Source organism: Lepus europaeus, chromosome 1 (assembly GCF_033115175.1).
Source record: "Lepus europaeus isolate LE1 chromosome 1, mLepTim1.pri, whole genome shotgun sequence".
Lineage (NCBI taxonomy): Eukaryota > Metazoa > Chordata > Mammalia > Lagomorpha > Leporidae > Lepus > Lepus europaeus.
Genome location: NC_084827.1, coordinates 52,274,062 through 52,293,756, shown reverse-complemented (window position 1 = coordinate 52,293,756; position 19,695 = coordinate 52,274,062). Strand labels below are relative to the sequence as shown.

The 19,695-nt window shown below is 39.3% G+C and overlaps 1 protein-coding gene and 1 pseudogene across 1 annotated transcript in view; one reads left to right on the top strand and one right to left on the bottom strand.

Moving 5' to 3' along the window:
- IMMP2L (inner mitochondrial membrane peptidase subunit 2) overlaps positions 1-19,695 on the top strand; it is a 1,077,920-nt gene that overhangs the window by 340,626 nt on the left and 717,599 nt on the right. The window lies entirely within an intron of this gene.
- LOC133765384 (small ribosomal subunit protein eS1-like) lies at positions 1,228-2,373 on the bottom strand (annotated as a pseudogene).

Genomic DNA, 19,695 nt, shown 5'->3' with positions numbered 1-19,695 from the left:
TATGGAATGTGAGTATCCCAAGAGGTACCTAAATTACTATACCAAACCCCTGCTCCTATTGTTTTTTTTTAACTGTAGTACCTACTGTCATATTATTACATTGATAATATAATGCAATAAATTCTATATCAATCCTTTTAAGTATGTCTTTAATTTAAAAAATGTTTGATAGTTTTATTTTCATTTTATTTGAAAGGCAATGAGACAAAGGGACAGAGACAGAGAGACAGATGGAGAGAGCTCTTCTATTTGCTGGTTCACACTCCAAATGTCCACAACAGTCAGAATTGGAAAAGTCTGAAGCCATGAGCTTGGAACTCCTTCCAGGTCTCCCACGTGCATGACAGGAACCTATATACTTGATCCGTCATTTGCTTCCTCTTGGACAGCACTTTAGCAGGAAGCTAGATTAAAAGCAGAGTAGCCAGGACTTGAACCAGGCACTCTGACATAGGATGTGGGTATCCCAAACTCCACCACAACCTGCCCCTTTATTCTTAAACTATAAGATGAAATAAATGTCACTGGCTTTGAAGAGCAAGGCCCTAGTATATATAAGACACATTATTTACACAGTTGCACTTTTTTTCTAGATGACATGTACTTGATTTGGCTTAAAAATTCTGCTATTTGGAGCCAGCACTGTGGCATGGCGGCTTAAGCCACAGTATGAAGTGCTGGCATCCCATATGGGTGCCAGTTTGAGTCCTGGCTGCTCCATTTCTGATACAGCTCCCTGCCAATGCACCTGGGAAAGCAGCAGAGCATGGCCCAAGTGCTTGGGCCCCTACACCTGCGCAAGAGACCTGGTTGAAGCTCCTGGCTTCTGACTTTGACATGGCTGTTGGTGACCATCTGGGCAGTGAGCCAATGGATGGAAGACACCTCTCTCTCTCTCTCTCTTTCTCTTTCTCTCTCCTTCCCTCCCTTTCTCCCTCCTTTTTTCCCTCCCTCCCTCCCTGCCCCGTCCCACTGTAATTCTGACTTTCAAATAAATAAATATTTTTAAATTCTACCATTTGTTCAGTCTTTCTCCTTAGTTTTTTTCCCTATTAAGACTGTATTTCTTTCTTTCTTTCTTTCTTTCTTTCTTTCTTTCTTTCTTTCTTTCCTTCTTTCTTTCTTTCTTTCTTTCTTTCTTTCTTTCTTTCTTTCTTTCTTTCTTTCTTTTTTTAAGCAAACCATCACAAATAGGACATTTTATTTGTCACTATTAAAGTCTAAATTTTAAACAGATTCTTGGACAGGTGGTTCGTAGCCATCAGCTCGTTCAACTTTAGCACCCGTCTCATCCCCAGTGGCTTTTCCAGAACTATCTTCTGAGTGAAGCTCAATGAGTTTTCCCAATTCAAACTTGGGCTTCTTCAGCATCTTCACTTTCTAACGAAGACATCATGGAGAGGATAAATAGATTGGCAAGCCTTCTCTATGTCTTTCCCAATGCTGTCTGGGATCAATTTATTGACTACTTCTTTCAAATCATTTGTTTGCACCTCCTGTGTCATGATTTCCATCATCTTCTTCCGGATCTGGTGGACCTGCTGATGCTGAGCATAGGAAGTCTTCCGTATCTGATTGTTGCGTTTTTTGGTAAAACCAACACAGAACAGACGAAGCAAATAGCCATCGGTAGTCTTGACATCAACGTGAGCTTCAATCATGGTCTCCTTTTTTTTTTTTTTTTTTTTTTTGACAGGCAGAGTGGACAGTGAGAGAGAGAGACAGAGAGAAAGGTCTTCCTTTGCCATTGGTTCACCCTCAAATGGCCGCCGCAGCCGCAGCCGGCCGGCGCACCGTGCTGATCTGAAGGCAGGAACCAGGTGCTTCTCCTGGTCTCCCATGGGGTGCAGGGCCCAAGCACTTGGGCCATCCTCCACTGCACTCCTGCACCACAGCAGAGAGCTGGCCTGGAAGAGGGGCAACCGGGACAGAGTCCGGTGCCCTGACCGGGACTAAGAACCCTGTGTGCTGGTGCCGCAAGGTGGAAGATTAGACTATTGAGCCACGACGCCAGCTGGTCTGCCATTTTTTGACCATGGATCACATTTTGTCACGGGTAAGATCCATGCCATGGAAGTTAATCAGGCAGTTTTTGCCCTGAACCTCCTCCGTAATCAGTTTGAATTTTCTAAATGCAACTTCATCGTTCTGCAGGTCAGCAAGACTCACTTCAAAAACATGACCCTTGAGACCATCAGACGCAATTTTGGTTCCTTGGGTCCTTGTGACCAGTGTTTTCCCAATATTTTGTATGTTGAACATAGCAGGTGCTTTCACATCATACCAATCTTTCTTAGAAAATGGGTCCACCACTTTCTTCTTGGCTCCCTTTTTGCCTCCTTTCGTAAGGCGCTTATTCTTGCCGACCGCCATGGTGGTGCTCAGAGAGCCAAAAGCAAGACTGCATTTCTTAATGCTCATCTACATAGTTTTTGAGCATGATGAGATAATATTGTATAACCAAAACTTGAAGAAGATTCATATTTCTTATGACAAATATGAGTCAGATAAAAGTATTTCTCAAATGTGTGGATGCTGCCTTTGTTACAAATTTTACTTGTTGGAGCCTCCTTTGCCACCACAAACTCTGGCCTGCCCTGCCCTGTAATCAAATAGTGCTGAGTGTGTCAGCTCAGACTCTGGCATTTAGGGATGCAGTAGCACAGTCAGGACCTGAGCACACTCTCTCTGTATGGCCCTTTCTAGCCTTGTGTGGTTGCTAGATCTTGCTTCACATACTTTAAGAATAATGTCCAAGATTAGCAGATGCCTCCAAGTTACCAGGAACCAGCAAAGACAGTTTGTATAGAAATGTGAAATGTTACTCATATCTCTATCCTAGGGGTATAGTTCTCATTTTAGTTTTTTCTTGGGTTGAATTTTTAAAACCAGCACGTTTACCTTTTTGCCATTGTGTTTTTCCCATTGCTACCACCAGAAAGCTAAAACCTATTACTGGAAGCCTGCCCTTGGCAAAACCATGAAATAGGTGAAGTTTGTCTTAGATATTTGCTACCTTTCCGTCACTGACTCTGCCTGCTACCATGCACCTAATACCCTTGAATTCCTTCTGCCCAAGGGCCTGTGATGGTTGCGTCCTAATATCCTTCTTCTTTCTGGAATATCAGGCTTATAGGAGAGAATGCCAGGAGGGAAGCAAAACATAAGTAACACACAAGAGAAAATCTCTAATGGTAGAATATAAAACATTATGGTGGTGGGTGGTTGGTGAGTGAGAAAATTGGGAGCAGGGGCCTTTGAATAATTTTAAAACAAATGTATGGGTGTCCCTTTTGTAAGGCTGCAGTTATTAATAATTAGTGCCAATTAAAAATCCTTGGTATTCCTATACTTAAATAGTTAATATTGGGCATGAATAGGCCAGCATTTACTAATTCATTGAAGATGACACTCTGTGATGATGTAGGGAGTGAGCTGAGAATATTTTTGTACAAGATTCATGAACTCATAGAAGGAAATGGCCATATTTTATTATTTCAGTTTGTGGTCTATATTGGCATCATATTTTAATTAACCCAGCTAACACCTTTGAGGATGATAACTAGTATTATCCTGAGAGAATAGTATATTTAAAAAAAAAAAAAGGTAATATAATCTGAAAGCTTGAGATAAAGAAAAAAATGCTGCCCTCATCAACTCTGTTAAAGATTGGGTTAAAGAGATAGCTCAAGGTTAAGAGTTTCCTGCTAAGAAGTTGCCCAGTAAATCAGTGAGAGAATTGGAGGAAGAACATCTGAGCTTCTGGTCTCGTAAGGGCAGGGAGTCAGTGTTTCCTTGGAGGCCTTGTTTATAATCACAGTAAGTGACCTCCAGAGACCAGTGCTCCTAGCAATGAAGCAGATGGCATGATTCCCCCATCACCCTGCAGCTCATAAGCCATAATGCCGACCAACTGGGAAATGAATGTTAAATAATAACAAATTAGGATGTGTTTAAATAATTGCATGGAATATATCTCAGTGATTTTATATTTCCAAAGGACTTTACCATTATTTTTAATTACCCATTCTAAAATTACCCATAATTCAAAATCACCGTTTCTTTTCAATGCTTAAAAACAATGTCCATCTGGTGGGACTGTACACATGCTGAAGGAGAATTTATATTTAGAAGGAAGAAAGTTTATTAGCACCACAGCTGGGTAGTGTGGCGCTATAAAGGTGTGTAGCATGTTAGTACTAAAAGAAATCTTAGAGGTTGGGAGGAAATGAATTTTAGATTGTGATCCTTAGACCAACTCATTTTCAAAACCATCCAGGTAACATGATATTAAGTCAGTTAAGGTTGGCCTTTGGGTAACAAGCTCTCTGGATCATTAGAAAGCTAGGGCATCAAGATTGATCAAGGACACCCAGCCCTGACTCTGCTTTTTCCATCTGGATGAGGCTGCGACCTTACTCATGCTGAGTCTGATTCAAAAAAAGAGGAGTGCTGCTGTTTGTCAACATGCCTTTATCAGGGATGAGGAAAGTCTGGCTCATCTGCCAGGCAACCACGCTGTACGAGGCCGGGGAAGCCATTTGGTCTGGCCCTGCCAAGGCAACCACAAGCAGGACTGGAAATTTAATGAATCTATAGCAGACTAATTTTTAAGTTAATAATTTTGTATGCCCTGCAAACGATGTTAGGAATATCCAAATGACCCTTGGCAGAAAAAAATTTCTCTATCCCTACTTTAAATGCAAGCATGTCTACTGCAATGTAAGATCCCTCTGGGCAATGATTTTTACCACATGTATAAAAAAGCAGTGGCACAATAAGAATTTGGTATTTTTTAAAAAAGATTTTTATTTACTTGAAAGAGCTACTCAGAGAGAGGAGAGGCAGAGAGAGAGAGAGAGAGAGAGAGAGAGACAGAGGTCTTCCATCCACTGGTTCACTCCCCAGTTGGCTGTAACGGCTGAAGCTGTGCCTATCTGAAGCCAGAAGCCAGGAGCCTCTTCTGGGTCTCCCATGTGGGTGCAGGGGCCCAAGGAACCAGGCCATCCTCCACTGCTTTTCCAGGCCATAGCAGAGAGCTGGATCAGAAGTGGAGCAGCCGGGACTCGAACCAGTGCCCATATGGGATGCTGGCATTGTAGGCAGCGGCTCTACCTGCTACACCACAGCGCCGGCCCCAAGAATTTGGTCGTTTTATAGATCTGGCAGGAAGATTTCTTATCCTTGGGTGACTAAACGGGACTCAGTCCAATCCTACAGTGGTTAAACTATTTATTTATTTGAGAGGCAGAACTACACAGAGAGAGGGGGAGACTGTGAGAGGTCTTCCATCTGCTGGTGCACTCCCCAGATGATATCAACAGCTAGAGCTAGGCTGATCCAAATCCAGGAGCTAGGAGCTTCATCTGGGTCTCCCACATGGGTGCAAGGGCCCAAGCACTTGGGCCATCTTTCCCAGGCTATAGCAGAAAGTTGGATTGAAAGAGGGACAGCCAGGAAACCCTGAGGATATCTCTTCTTGATGACAGATTTTTTTCCCCTCTCTTTCTATCATGGTTTTGGGGCACCCATTATCCTGCCTGCAGCCTAATTTTCAAGACATCAAAACTGGATCCTGTTACTCCCATGCTCTGCAATTGTCAGGTAGGCCATTCTCAGGCCTTTGAACATGGACTGCTTTCCCCTCTTTGTGGCTTTTGTGTGTTGTTTTTCTCTTATGAAGTCTCCTCTGCCCATTGAAACCCTTTGTCTTTCACAGTCCATCTCAAATAATGTCCTTTCCATGAAGTTTTTTCTGATCCCTACTGCTACCGCTTTCCTAAACCTAGTTGAAGATGAGACTTGGTCTCTTAATCATCTTATCTATCATTAGCTACTGTCACATTACAATTGGTCCACAAGGGTTTGTTGAAAGGGATTGAATGGTATGTATCAGATTCCATTGAGAATCAGAGCTTTCAAAGAAAAGTTATTTCAATTTGTGTTCAATATACTGCTCATGAAATTGCAACCAAGGTGTGAGAAAAAAATATTTAATAGAATATGTTTCAACAGGAATATAACCTAATCTATGTTCAGGGACAGTTGGAAAGAGACTGTACTCACATGAATTTATGTAGGAAGCTGGCTGACAGCTGAGCCAAGTGGAAATAAATCTGTCTTAAACTGTTTTCTTCTAAAATAAGCAACATTTTAGAAATGTTGTCTATCTCTTTAGATTGGTACTAAATTATCCCACAGCTCTCCAAAGCTCATCAAGTTGATAATTGTTTTCAATGATCTGTAAACAAGAATGCTTTAAACAATTAACCCTTTCATTAATTTTATAAAAGACTCAGGTCTCAAAGGATTGGGAGTAATATAATCAGTTTGATGTTATTGTCCTATCCCTTTTGGCTCATACCCTACCATGCTATGAGCTATGGATACCAGACTGTTACCTATGGGAGAGTTAATTTAATCTACCTGATCCACACTTCCCAAGACCTAGGAACTGCTTCTCTAATAGTGAACAGTTTGGAGATGGATGGCTGCTTTCAGACCCAGTGCCTCTGACATTTGGGTGGTGAGGCAGCCTCGCAGTTGCTCGTGTGAATTTTCCTGGAATGCCTATATCATCATTTTATCTTCCCTGTAACTAGCCAGTCAGCTTTTGGTCTCACTCAGGTCTGGCTTGTAGTCAATTCACAATTAGTGCCAGTATCCAGCTCTAAATCCCCTATCTATAGTTGGATTCCTGTTGAGTAGAAAACTAAGAAATTACTACTCAGAGAGTTAGTTTCCGCAGGGCAGGTTTTTCAGACATGTGTTTGCCAAGAGGATACAACTGAAACAAAAGAGAACAAAAAGTCTCCATCTGCTGTTTCAAGCAGAAATGATTTGGAAACATCTTTCTTGCCCAAAAGATTAGACTTCTTGGTGAAGCTCATTGCCTCTTCTCTTCTCTTAATCGAAAATAACTTTGATTGTAAATGACTCCAGTATCCCTTTTCAGGTGATAATTCAAATCTTATTTTAAGAATAGGTGGGGACCGATGCTGTGGCATAGTGGGTTAAGCTGTTGCCTGCAGTGCCAGCATCCCATATGGGCACTGGAGTCTCAGGTGCCCTGCTTACAATCTAGCTCCCTGCTGATGTGCCTGGGAAAGCAGCAGAAGGTGACCCAAGTGCTTGGACCCTGCAACCCACATGGGAGACCTAGATGAAACTCCTGGCTCCTGGTTTCAGCCTGGCCCAGCCCCAGTCATTCAGGCCATTTGGGGAGTGAACCAGCAGATGGAAAATCCCTCTGTCTCTCCTTCTCTCTCTGTAACTCTGCCTTTTAAATAAATAATTAATTTTAAAAATATAAATAATTTTTAATATATTGGTATTTCACTTTAAATGTTAAACTTTTATTAAAATGTACTTGGAGATTTTTATCATACTCGGAAGTTGAGCATGGAGTATCATCTCTGGATTTATTATGTCCATCTCTATATATATTGTCACCTACTCAGCCATCCTCGCCAGAACCTTAGCAATCATTTTAGATCTGTAAAACCTATGCCTGCCTTTTAAATATCTCTTCATATTAAGATAATCAGTTACCCTCTCACTGTCTAACTCTGTCAAAAAAATAATAATATAAATGTAATGTTTCACTTTATTTTCTTTAGTTTGGGTTAAGTGTTCTCCTATAGCAATCAGTGCTTAACGTTTTATGGCTACAACACTTACATGCTGTGAGGTACTTATCCTTGAATGTGATGCCTTATTCACTACACTTCATGTTTCTTGGGTTCTGTTCATTTTGTATCTACAAGATATTTGGTTCATTGAAGGTCCTCAAAAATAAAGGGCACTTAAATTAGTAACAAATTTGTTACAAATTTGTTGGTACTCTATTAGTTACCACATATCAGGTATTTATCTTTTGGGGACTAGTTTATTTCACTAAGTGTGATGGTTCCAATTGCATTTATTTTGTTGCGAAAGACAGGGTTTCATTCTTTGTTATGGCTGAATAGTATTCTGTACTATCTACCTCTATGTGTGTGTGGGTATACACATATATATCACAATTTCTTTATCCAGTCATCAGTTGGTAGACATCTGGGTTCATTCCAGTCTTATCTATTGTGAATTAAGCTTCAATAAATAGTATGGAGAAACCTCAGAAAACTGAAAATAGATACACTATTTGACCCAGCAATCTCACTCCTAGGAATTTACCCAAATGAAATAAGATCAACATATGATAGATTACTAACTATTAAGAAATAGTTCTGACTTGTTTACAAAAGATTATTTCATTAGTCAGATCTCATAGCAAATCACATGAAGAGCAGCAACTAAGTCAGACTTCACAGGGAATGATCCAGGAGGGACGTGATGTTGGGGGACACATTAACTTGTTTTGTTTAGTAATGAAATACCAGAGACAGGCTACTTATGAAGAAAAGAAATTTCTTTTGGCTCAAGGGTCTAGAGGTGCAAGATCTAGGGGCCTTATCTGGTGGTTACCTTCTTGCTGGCAGAGCATGACCAGAGACAGGGAATACCTGCTTTATTTTTGTCTGGTTTCTGCCTCTTCTCACAAAGCCTCCAATGAGCGATTCATAGGAATGCCACTGTAATGATTAAACCTAAGTCTAGACTTCATCATTTTTCAAACTCCTCTGAACAGTAGAGTCACTTTAAGGTTCTCCTTTCTCTATACTTCATAATGGGGATGAAATTTCCATACATAAAACCTTTGGGGACAATCCAACCTTAACTAAACTATAACAGTGAGGTGGTGATTACACAGGGAATCTGGTGAAGTGCACTCTCCTTAAAGTGCTCAACTCTTAGGAATGAGCGTTCAGGAGGATTCTTATTCATCTTTATCCCTTACTTAAGGGCTCTGCAGAATAGGCCATAATTGAATCTTTGTCGTGTTATTAGATAGGTCAACTTAAAGAAGTTAATGAAAGGTTTTTGACCCATGTACTTGTTACATTAAACTGAGAGTTAAAGGTTAACTAGGAAGGGCACATTTTCTGTTGAGGTTCACAGTTCTTGGCTTCTTTGAATTTCTACTCTTGATTCCAAATACTAAAATTTATAACTTCAAATAGCACATTTTTTTTTCATCCCCATGCATGTTTACACTGTAATCAAGATTAATCTGTAAGTTACTTGTTGATTTATTAATTATTATTAATTATTTATTAATTATTGTTGATTTATTAATTTAAGCTGGTTTGTTTTATTAAGCACAAATAGGAAAATTGATAAAACAAATTTTAAAAGATCTGTTTGGAGGCACTGTTTGGCCTCGTGGTTAAGACATCTCTTGTGATACCAGCATACCATATTGTGAGTGTCTGGGTTCAAGTATCAGCTTTGCTTCTGATTCCAGCTTCCGGCTAAGACCTACCCTGTAGGGAGCAGATGATAACTCAAGTAATCATATCCCTGCAACCCATGTGGGTTACCCAGAGTGAGTTCCTAATGCATGGCTTTGGATTGGTGCAACCCTGGCTTTTGCAGCCATTTAGGGGGGTGAACCAGCATATGGGAGGTCTCTGTATGTCTCCCTCTCCTCTCTACTCTCAAACAAAATAAATTTTTAAAATTTCAAAATTCTGTGTTATATTTTTATATAATTTTTATTTCTATAATTTGGGATATCTGCCTCAGTTGCATCCTCCTTTATAAAACAGTCTTTTCCTCATTATCTTATATAAAAATAATTAATATACAAACATTTCATATAACCCATTATGATTAAATTATTTGGTGAACTATAATAGTGGGAAGAATATTTTTATAAAAGTCTTTTTTTTTTTTTTTGACAGGCAGAGTTAGACAGTGAGAGAGAGAGAGACAGAGAGGTCTTCCTTCCATTGGTTCTCCCCCAAATGGCCGCTACGGCCAGCGCGCTGTGCCAATCTGAAGCCAGGAGCCAGGTGCTTCCTCCTGGTCTCCCATGCGGGTGCAGGGCCCAAGAACCTGGGCCATCCTCCACTGCACTCCCGGGCCACAGCAGAGAGCTGGACTGGAAGAGGAGCTACCGGGACAGAATCCGGCACCCCGACCGGGACTAGAACCTGGGGTGCCAGCGCCACAGGTGGAGGATTAGCCAAGTGAGCCGTGGCGCTGGCCATATGAGTCTTTCCAAATGTGAACTTTTACATTGCTTTATGAAAGCCATTGAAAAATTTCACATCTTTTTCATTCTGTTGGATAACACAGTTTTTCTAGATCAGATTAAACTAGCTATCTTATACCAGAGTCTGCATTGGAGTAAATTGTCCACGGGCCAGTATACCTTAATCTCAGTGTTATAGAATTGAAATTATAGTTCATATAATTAATCATTTTATTCCTCTTTAAGCATTTAATGCAAATTTTGAAAAAATGAGATTTTAATATTCATTTTAAAAATATGCTTGTCTCCATAAAGATATTTTTATTCATAAAAAAGATTTATTTATTTGAAAGGCAGAATGACAGTGAGAGAGAAAGAGAAGGGTATCCCATAAGGGTGGTAAGGCCCAAGTTCTTGAGTCATCATCTGCTGCCTTCCCAGGTATGTTAACAGGAAGCTGGATCAGAAGCAGAGCAGCCAGGACTCACACTGGCCTCCATGGTTGATGCAATTGGTGCGTTAATCTGTGGTGCCACAATACTGTCCTTAAACACCAGTATTTTAAATGGGGTTTATAATTATGAACCATCATATAGATGATATATAAACATGAGCGATCAAAATGAAAGCTAGTTAGTATTTAACTTAAGTCCTTTTCTGCTACCTTTTGAACATATTATTTATTTCTTAACTAAAGTTTAACCCTTTATTTTCAATCATTTCACTTTTTTTTTTTCTTCTCAAATGTGTCCATTGTACTCTGTGATCAACCACATATAGGGGATGGCATGATAACATACTGTATTTCTCCAAAGATCTACCTCATTCAGATATGTGATAGAAAGAAGCATAAAGGAGTAACTTGTAGTTATTATTTTATTGTTATTCTAGGAATTTCTTTATTAGAATTCACACAAAATTATGAGATTTAGTAATTTGTGCTAGGAAAACATGCCTTGCTCCTTTAATCAATCAAATGTCCTTTTGGAAAAAGGTGTTTTAAAGATGTATGGGCCATAGATCTTGTGCTAATGTAATCATTCACAGTGTTTCTTAAGCAAATAAACTAGTTTAAATAAGCTCATAATGAGGTTTTGATTTATAGAGAAATGAAACAGTAGGGCAAAGAGAGTTACAAAGTATTAGTAGAATTTGCCTTGTATTATGATTGAAGAATCACTTGAGTAAAATCCCCACTGAACTGGGTCTTTTGTTGGACGAAAGAATGCAATTATATTAAAAATTAATACTTCAGCGTAACATGAAACCAGTGCTTCCTGAATGATTATGTGTCAAATTAGTTTGCTGTAAACAATAACGAAAAGGGTGACTGTGCAAATGGAAAGCACTGAGTTATTTAAACTTGCAGTAGCATGTTTAATGAGATGCAGCAAAAGCAGAAAATGTTTAATTTAGTAACAGGTGACCTGAATCAATCTGTTCTACACAATAATGGGTTTTGGGGCTACTTTTCAGTTAAAACAACTTAACACCACCTTATTAATGTTTAAGATGGACTATTATATTATTCTTTCTTTGTAAGCCAGCTGTTTTAGTGTGACAACTTCAGGGGCCAATTATTATAAGTTCTATGTGACATACTGCCAACCAAATTAAGTCTTTCTTGGATATTTCCTTTATAAAATCTGAGAATGTGTTTTCTTTCCTTCAGGTTGAATTGTATGAAAATCATAATCTAATAAACATTTTGAAAGAAAAACTTGTATTTTGATATTTGTCTGGAACATAGTTGTGTATGTCTAGCCTACTTTTGCAAGCTGTAGGTGGTTTAAGCAGCTTCTGTACATAAATGATGGATTCTTCTCATGTTTAGGAAGAGCTCTGGGAATGGATGATCTACCCAGATATTTCTTAGGCAGCCACCTGATAGTGTACCTTGCCCTTGCATCTTCGTCTTTTGGAGTCAGCACACTATCATCACTGTGCACATATTTTGAAAACTTCTTTCTCAGAGAATGTGAATTCACAGACTGTGATAATTTAATGTGGCAATTCAAGACAGAGAATTGAAGTATTAAGAACCACCCTGAATCCCTTTAGGGATACTCTGCTTATGATTATGCTGTGCTATTGAAAAACCCTTTTACTCAGTTTTAAAGAACTTTCCTCTCGAGGCAGCATGTCCTCTATGAACAAGGGGGAGATACTGAACATCTGTGAGGAGAATGAGAAGCTGCAGGTATCTTTAAAATGATGCATCTTATTTGTAAATGTGGAATGCAGTTTAGAGTTGAAATCCTCCTTTAGTGGGATGTTACCTTGATATATTCTGTTCATTTAGAGTTGGTTTCCAAACTGAATTAGAAGAAGAAAATAACATGTACCATCTTACACAGTGAACACAAATATGTCCCTCGTGTCACATTTGTAACCACTTTAGGGTTGGGAATGTTACTGTATTTCTTTTTTCATATCTGAATTCTGTAGGTTGTGAAAGTTGTATTTGTAGCACATACTGAATATTTGATTCAAACATTATTTTTCAAATTCAGAAATTATTGAAGCTCATATGTGCATCGATTGCAGATAGGGAGCCTTAAATGTGTTTGGTTTAAATGCGAAATGAAGCTTTACCATTACATATGCTATTTTGCAATTGTGTAACTTTGGTAAATAGATGATTTTGTATGAATAAACTTAATTAGCATAGTACTTTAAAGCAAGAAATAAGAACAGATGATTTTTTTTAATGAGCTTGCTGGAATATTAACTAAGTCAAGTGAGTATTTTTTTGTTTTGTTTTGTTTTAAATAAGAACAGTCTCATTTCCAAAGAAACAACATGTGATGTATGGTATAAATTTCAATGCTTCATTTTCACTTTGAGAGAGAAAACTTTTTGTTGTTTATTCTTTAAAATGTTGAGATTTTTAGAATCTTACTGCTTAATTGAATATCTATGAAAAAATTGAAAATGACAACCCATCGCACTTATTGTTTCCAGAAACATTGCTTGGAAATTGTGTTTTTTTTTAACATTTATTTAATGAATATAAATTTCCAGTGTACAGCTTATGGATTACAATGGCTTCCCCCTCCCATAACTTCCCTCCCACCTGCAACCCTCCCCTCTCCCGCTCCCTCTCCCCTTCCATTTGCATCAAGATTCATTTTCAATTCTCTTTATATACAGAAGATCAATTTAGTATAAAGATTTCAACAGTTTGCACCCACATAGAAACACAAAGTGAAACATACTGTTTGAGTACTAGTTATATAGCATTAAATCACAATGTACAGCACATTAAGGACAGAGATCCCACATGAGGAGCAAGTGCACAGTGGCTCCTGTTGTTGACCCAACAAATTGACACTCTAGTTTATGGCGCCAGTAACCACCCTAGGCTGTCGTCATGAGTTGCCAAGGCTATGGAAGCCTTCCAAGTTTGCCGACTCTGATCATATTTAGACAAGGTCATAAAAGACAGAGTGAGGATAGTAACCAATGATCCTAAGATGGCATTTACCAGGTTTGAACAATTATACAGCTTTAAGTGGGGAAGAGGACCATCAGTACACACAGGTTGGGAGTAGAGCCATTGGTGATAGAGGTTATGATTACAAAGGAATGAGGCCCAAGTACGCTAGACAGGGTCTAGAACAAAGGACAGAGTCATTATTAGTGGAGCTAAGATAGGTGCTGTCTAAGCTACAATTAAGTTTTCTGATTGAGAGGCAAATAGAACCTGATAGAAGGGGCTTGATAATAATCTGTTGGGCTTTAGGCCTTGTAAGTTAAGAGGCCCAGACCTATCTATCTCTTCACATGGGGTACATCCTAAGGGAGGTGTGAACCTCCTAGGGGAAGGCACTCTGTTGACTTTCATTACTTGGCTGGCCTGGGAGGAGAGCTGGCCAGGTAAAGGCAGGTGGCATCTCTAACAAGCAATTTACAGTTCTGCCTGCAATGTTGCTGACCCTACTTGACCATCCCCTCAGCTGCAGTGGTCACTTTGGAAGTTGGGCTGAGTGAAGGGCTTTTCAGCTTAGAGCCAATAAGATCTGTGGCTCTGACCTGGGCATCCTTCCACTCCAGGGCAGGTCCATTTCCAGTGAGCTGCCAGGGCTCTTCACAAGCTGACTTCTGCTGAAGTCCAGGCTTACCACTTTGAAAGCCACTGCAGTGGACTGGCCTGTTGGGTCTCCTTGAGGGCAGATCACTGTACAGATCAGCCATTAATAGGCCTGCCACCCATAGCTTCTGATGCAGAGCTTTCTTTTCCTCCTGGTTTGTGTTAAAGCAGACCAGAGGATGCAAGTCAAGGGAGTGCCCAAGTGCCATCTCTAATCTTCGGTGGCCTGAACTACAAGTCTATAGTCACAGGCATGTTCTGTAGTAGTTTTTCTAAGGTAGACAATGCCCATGAGGAAAATTATATTCTCACTTTAAAACTTTCTCTCCCTTTGGTCTGAAAGGGAGGTTTTTTCCTACTTACTGTATACTTCGCTGATGGCGAAGTAAATCTAGCTATGAGATTATTATTTAAGTTCTTATTTTGGCTATGCTATTACAGTAAAATGTTAGCCATCTCTTTTATAAGGTCTAAAGATTAAATTGTGTGTCCTACAGATTCCTTCATAATAGAATTAGTTTCCTACCTTGAAGAGAATAGAGAAATGAAAGAACAAGTTGGGCTTAGAATAGAGAAATGAGGGAGCAAGTCCTAGATCGCTTGCTGACATTAGCAATATCACATGAATACTTAGCAAACAGTTTCAACCATTAGACAACAACTTAAGAAAACATTTACCAGAAAGTCCAATGCCTTCTATAAATTTTAAGAATCATGTATTTGAGCCGGTGCCGCGGCTCACTAGGCTAATCCTCCGCCTTGCGGCGCCGGCACACCGGGTTCTAGTCCCGGTCGGGGCACCGATCCTGTCCCGGTTGCCCCTCTTCCAGGCCAGCTCTCTGCTGTGGCCAGGGAGTGCAGTGGAGGATGGCCCAAGTGCTTGGGTCCTGCACCCCATGGGAGACCAGGATAGGCACCTGGCTCCTGCCATCGGATCAGCGCGGTGCGCTGGCCGCAGCGCGCCAACCGCGGCAGCCATTGGAGGGTGAACCAACGGCAAAGGAAGACCTTTCTCTCTGTCTCTCTCTCTCACTGTCCACTCTGCCTGTCAAAAAAAAAAAAAAAAAAAAAAAGAATCATGTATTTGAAAATACCTCTTAAATATCTAACATGGTGTACTTTGTTTAACCAGTAAACTTAAGCACAACCATCTAAAATGTTTTTAGTTTCTTTCTACCAACACGTTTAAAACATATGATAGAGAGATTCAGGTCACACAAATTAAAATGTATCTTTGATTGATTTTAGCAGCTTAAATTTATGGACAATCTTATCTATAAGCCATGTAAAATAAAACTCTTAATAAAATTTCCCCATGTGGACATACAATATGTACACACATATAACATAGCATAATAGACCAATATAGCAATTTTAATAATAGCTTTTAAAATCTTTAACTCTTTTTGTAGATTGCCAATTGATTTGAATTGCTTTTTGTTTTTAGTAACCTCAGTTAACCATACTTTCTCTCAGTTGGTACTGTGAATACATTATTGGCTTCATCTGTTTACAGAGCCATCCCAAAGTACTGAATACAATAGAAGTGGCTGGAAAAAGTCCATAGGAACCTATAGGAGGACAGCTAAACACAGAACCAACAACGCTTTAGTTTTATGAGCAGCACATCATATATAACTGTGGATGACAAAAGACTTTAAGTCGCCATGTTTAAAATTATAAACTCATCAACCAACAAGAGGCATTTGCTTACTTCCCAGTATTTTTGAAAGCACCTGTAGGATTTTACAAGAATTTAACCCTTTAGGCCTCTGGGGCTTTCTCATTAAGATAACTATCATGTCTAGTAACACAAGATCATTAGACTTTTTAATTCTCAAACATTTGTATTAATAGCATTTTCCATTATAGAAACTTAAAGTTTGGTACCACATCACATCTTGACAGTCCTTCTAATATAATCGAAATAGCCTGATTAGTTGGTGTCTCTATAAGATGAGAGACATAGGTCTTTCGATTTTTTCAGTTGGGCCCAAACTGGAAAAACCAAAGTCCAGGATTTACTGGAAATTTTAGAGACCAGATTGTTTGAAACTTTGATTTTTTGATGCCTGTCAAGAATGCCAAGAAGGCTCAAAATCCAAAATATCTGGTTGAAATAAGATTCCTTAAAATCATGACATAATATAGACCAAATTTGATCATTGTTACAGGTGATTATTCAAATCTTTGAAAATAAGCACATATTTAAATAACCCATAGCTCTTAATAAAAATTCAGCTGTTTTTATACAATTAGAATTTAATAGACATCAAGAGAACATAATAGATTACTTTAACACATTGCTTTAACAGAGCATCAGAGTTTAATTCTATGTCAAAGAGAAACTGAGCTTCCTGTGATCTTTTGCTGTGAGGTTTCCTTCCTTTACCTTCTTTCATATTGGTGACCATGTTTCTGTGTTTCTGTGTGTAACACATCTTTAAGCATCTTTTGCAGGGCAGGATGAGTGGCAACAAATTCTTTCAGTTTCTGTTTGCTATGAAAAGTCTTAATTTCACCTTCATTCACAAATGAGAGCTTTGCAGGATATAATATTCTGGGCTGGCAGTTTTTCTCTCTTAGTACCTGGGCTATGTGTCACCATTCCCTTCTAGCTTGTAGGGTTTCTGATGAGAAGTCTGCTGTGAGTCTAATTGGAGATCCTCTAAGAGTGATCTGACGTTTCTCTCTTGCACCTTTTAGGATCTTTTCTTTATGTTTCACTGTGGTGAGTTTGATTACAACGTGTCGTGGTGAGGATCTCTTTTGGTCATGTTTATTAGGGGTTCTATAAGCTTCTTGTACTAAGATGCCTCTGTCCTTCTCCAAACCTGGGAAATTTTCTGCTAGTATGTCACTGAAAATGCCTTCTAATCCTTTCTCCCTCTCCATGCCTTCAGGAACTCCTAGAACCTGAATGTTGGGTTTTTTAATAGTATCCTGTAGATTCCCGACAATATTTTTTAGATTTCTAATTTCTTCTTCTTTTCTTTGGTTTGCCTGTTTCCTTTCCTGTTCTCTGTCTTCTAAGTCTGATATTCTCTCTTCTGCTTCGCCCATTCTGTTTTTAAGGCTCTCTAATGTGTTTGTCATTTGATCTATTGAATTCTTCATTTCATTATGATTTCTCATCACTATCACAGTTTCTTGTTCTACAAGTTGTTTCATTTCATTTTGATTCCTCCTTCATGTTTCATTTTCATGAGAGAGATTTTCTATCTTGTCCATTAAGGATTTCTGTAGTTCAAGAATTTGTTTTTGAGAACTTCTTAATGTTCTTATCAATTTTTTGAGATCTGCTTCTTGCATTTCTTCTATCTCATCATCTTCATAATCTTGAATTGGGGTGTCTTTTTCATTTGGGGGTGTCATAGTATCTTCTTTGTTCTTGTTACCTCGGTTTTTGCGTTTGTTGTTTGGCATGTTGGAGATATTTGGTTTCTTCACTGTGGTGTTTTTTCTTGTTACACTATGGCTCTATATTAAGTGGACTGTCTGCTTTCGGTGGAGCCTTAGAGGCTTGAGATGAGTGTGGACTGAGAGTTGTGTTTGGTTCCTCAGGGTTGAGGGTGTGTCAAAGATGACACTCCCAGGTTAGGTGTGGTAAATCTCTCTCTCTTTCTTTCTTTTTTTGATTCAAAAGGGAAGTAATTCCGCACAGCTGAACGTAATTGGGGGTAGTTAGCAGGCAAATGATATACCCACAGGAGCCAGAGATTGGAAGCTCTTTCCCAAGGACCACACAGGGAATCTGTGCTGCCCTCAGTGTGGGCTCCAATTCTCCTGCAGTCTCCCACTGGGTTGTCAAGTTAGATGCTAATCTCCTGTTATTTTACCCCTCCCCCCAGAGTCATGTTTTTCTGCTAGGCTCAGGGCCGGTGCAGACCTGAGGTCGCCCTGCTTATGATGTATGTCCAAAATGGCGCCTGTTCTTTGTCTTGCTTGCCTTTGAGGGGTGAGCGGAGAGAGAGAAACTCGTGTCCGTATCGGTCACTTTTTTTGTTTTTTTCCTCTCTCTCTTCTAGTTAGCCTGGTGAACTTTTCCCCACGGAGTTTCAAGCCTCATTCCCTCTAGCCTCCTCTTTCCGCTTGCCCGCTGGTGTTTCGGGCTATTGAGGTTCGGCTCACCTCGCGTTCCAGCGCTGGTGTGTTGAGTCTGCTGCTGGTGTCCCGAACTTGGGCTCCCACGCTCTCCACGCAGGTCCACAGTGAATCACTAGTTCCTGAAGAGTTTCCTCTGCTGTTTCTTCCCCTACTCTTCCTTGACCCTGCAGTATCCCCCCTTTTATTAACCTGTCTCTCGGCCGGGCTAATAGTGTGCTCCCTTCCTATTCTGCCATCTTGCTGCTCTCAAGTCCCTAATCGTTAATTGTGGTTTTGAATGATAAGATACAGATAAAGCTTGTATGTGGGAGTTATTGAATTAGAAGCATCATATAGATAGATAACCTTTTCTTGAAAAGAATTCCATTGTTTGGTCAAAACTTTTGGTTTGGGAAACTAGTGCTAGGGAACACTCTGAATTTTCTAAAAATGTTTAAATATTTAATCAAAGCATGAGATTGGGAGTTAGTAGGCCTCAGTCAAGTCCTGGATCATCCAATCTTGGTTGATAGAACTCTCGGATCCTGGGTAACCTTTTCTGAGCCTCATCTTCCTCGCTTTTCATTTTAGTGCCTAACCCATAATTTGCAGGCTTTTATCAGGATAAAATGAGTCTATTAATTATATATAATATTAATAAATAAATAATATTAATAAAGGATATCAATGAAATATAATCACATTATTAAATATGATTATGGTCAATAATTTTCTTTTTCTGGGAGCTTCTGTGTAAGGAAATCCCATGAAGAATCATTTTAAGTGATGATTTTCTATGTAAAATATATCATTGCCACCTTCCTTTCTCTCCTTCTTCCATATTCCTTAGTTTTGTACTCTGATGTTTTCAAACACTGTTTAAAATTACATTACATCTGTCAATGTTTTTGCTTGTAATATATGAAGATATTTCAAAAAGTAGTGGATTAGTTGATTTTGATGTAAAACAGTTTTTAAATCCATGCATAGTTTTTTATATTATGTGTTTTTGAACTTTTTAAAGACCCCTCATATATGTGGACTTCAGTTTTCTTTTTGTATCAAAATCAATTTATCTTTTAAAAAAGTATTCATTTTAAGAGAGCAATAGAGTCCCTCTATATATAGATGTATAGATATAAATATATAGAGAGAGAGGATCTTCCATCTACTGTTTCACACCCCAAATGTCCTCATCAGCTAGGGCTGTGCAAAGCCAAAACCAGGAACTGGGAACTCCATCTGGGTCTCTCATGTGGATGACAGGGGCCAAGTACTTGAGCCGTTATCTTCTGTCTCCTAGTGTGTATATTAGCAGGAAACTGGAATTGGAAGTGAAGCTGCAACTTGTAACCTGGGCTTTCCTCTGTGCAGTATAGGTATCCTAAGCAGTGTCTTAACTGCTAGGTAAATTCTCACCCTGTGGTTGATTTTACTT